Source organism: Penaeus monodon, unplaced genomic scaffold, assembly GCF_015228065.2.
Source record: "Penaeus monodon isolate SGIC_2016 unplaced genomic scaffold, NSTDA_Pmon_1 PmonScaffold_10419, whole genome shotgun sequence".
Lineage (NCBI taxonomy): Eukaryota > Metazoa > Arthropoda > Malacostraca > Decapoda > Penaeidae > Penaeus > Penaeus monodon.
In genome coordinates, this window is record NW_023639070.1 from 1 (window position 1) to 2,500 (window position 2,500).

Here is a 2,500-nt window from a genome sequence, read left to right on the forward strand (position 1 = left end):
AGAAACCCCCCCCCCCCAGGTTTCCTGCTGGACGTCCAAAGAGGACCACTTATGACGTCAGAGACTACTATGACGTCATATCCAAAGCGCAATGATAGCAAAATAATATTCGAAATTAGTTCGAGTTACCGTAAAAATTTCATTTGGATGTTGTATCATAGGACATAAAGTATGGGTAATTTTCCATGTGCGAGTACATTACATGAACACAGGGGGGGGCGGTGTTATTGCGCAATATTTGTTAAAAAAACCCTTGACGTGGCGGTGTACGATGATATTGCATGGAGCTGTCAAATGTACGATATGATCAAAAATTATGACACTCCCAATCTAATTTTAAACCTATTTCTAATACTTTTGGGGTTTAAACTAGTATTTCGTTATGAATATTTCTCAGTATACTAAAACATTTCGTCATTAGGGAAATGAAAGGTTGAAATATAACGATAAAATCACAAATAAAGTGGCAACTCAAGCTGCGAGTGTATAAATACCGTCACTCCGACGTTGATCAAGGAAAGAACAAGTAGTAGCAGAACAAGGAGTAGCAGTTGAAACTTTCGTTTAAAATGGGTGTGAAATTATAACAATTTATCGTTATTGTGATATGAATCGATATAACAAAAAATATATAATATATATATATATATATATATATAAAATATATTATATAATGTACAGATAGTGTAACAATTATAACCAATATTTTTAAATACATTTGGAGGATTCCCACCATGATTTGTCTTGCTTGGACTAAGTAATTGAGTGCATTTTTTATCTTCAATACGTCACTGTTCATATGGCACCTTATGGACATAAATACCCAATGTCTAAGATGATATTGACTGCGAGCCCGAAATGCATTACATAGTTCCATTATCTCCTATAAATGATATATCGCTCTCTTTCCCCAGCGAGCTCAAATATGAAAGAGAGAGATGAAATACTTATCACGACCTGACCCTCACGGACAAGGTAGTCCTTGAGGGTGAGGTCGTGTCTCACACCGAAGATAACGGGTTTTTTACTGGGCGACACGTGGCCAGTTGACTCGAGGAAGGACTCTGTTTGACTCCAAAGGGCGATGCCATTCCCCATCGGCAAGGACCCTTCGGGAAGCGGCTGCGCTGGGCCGTCCTGCAGCGACATCAGGTAGGTTGGGTCTGTATAATGGGTGTTAAGAGGGATTTAAAAAACGTAATATTTGTCATTTGGGGGGATGATCCTCTAATATAAAAAGTTTTCGGGGCGTCTTTTACTAAGTGTAGTCGGTCTTGTGCCAACAGCGAGTGCTGCTCTGGTTGCAAGCGACGTCCGACCGCTCCCAGGATTCTCAACAACGTCATCGGGCTATCACTCGGGGCGAGGGCCCTCCGTGGTCAGCTCCGACGCCCCAACGGGCCCCCACTCGAAGTCAGCGACAGCGAAGACGGACGACGACAGTGACTGGGGCGGGGACGAGTGGCCCCTGGAGCGCCCCCTCCCCCTGCCGGAGTGGGGGTGCGAGCGCCCGACCTCAAGTTCTCCAGCCTCCAACACTACTACGGTTTTGTGGCGAGGGTGACCCGGGTCCTCCCACGTCGCCCTCGACACCCACTGCTACGACATTTTTCTCCAATTTCCTCGCGTGAGTAGCTCGGATATCTATTTAGTGAATATATATATTTAAAGAACTAGAATCTGGTCAGACCTAGAATCTAGTCCAGTTTGTGCTTCGAAACTGTTTTGATTATTCACATTTACTTATTAAAATTCATATATATATATATATATATAATAAATTGATTTCGACCTTGCCCGAATCGCGATGTTCTAATAGTATTTAACTTACAGCTTAGTAAGGAATCCCTAGCGTTCAAGAGGAATATGACGATCTAAAAGGAATTCTACCGTGACTACGACCCCCCACTCGTGCCGGGTCGCTAAAACCTGCGTGGGGTTTAGCGGGTGACCTCGCCACCAGACTCTCTCCCCCCGAGGTTCTTTTTCCCGGCTGAAGGATGCCACATACCAGGTAAGAATCATGAAAGAAATTTCACATCAGTTCTTGTGCAAATCGCTTTAAGTCAATACTAAAATATTTATGTTATTAAAAAAAAACAAAGTAACATCTTTTTCATGCAGCAAAGACTTGGAATAAAATATTTAAAATTCCTATGCACTTGATTTAGAACTAGGAAAAAAATATTTCTCCCTTCACCCCCAGACAGGGCTGATGGGAACCCCTCACTGCAGCGTGTCCGGGCCTTTTGGACCAGAGGCCCAGATGTGGCAGGTCACAGAGGAACCACTGTACCACCACAAGGGGTTAAACTCGTTTAATTATTATTACTAACAGTATCGTCTATATTAGGTTTCTTGTGAGGAAAAGTGGTGGACGTGGACTGGTATTGCTCCCGGGAGTGTCCCGCCCAACACTCCGTTGAAAAGAACATGTGATGCTGTGTGTGAGGGTGAGCGTGTGCGCCCCTCCCGGGGGTCATGCTCTTCGACCCGGGCT

The 2,500-nt window shown here is 43.7% G+C and overlaps 1 pseudogene; it reads left to right on the forward strand.

Annotated features, from left to right (window-relative positions):
* The first annotated feature begins 1,084 nt into the window (after positions 1 to 1,084).
* Positions 1,085 to 2,500, forward strand: part of LOC119568657 — a 2,095-nt pseudogene continuing 679 nt past the window's right edge.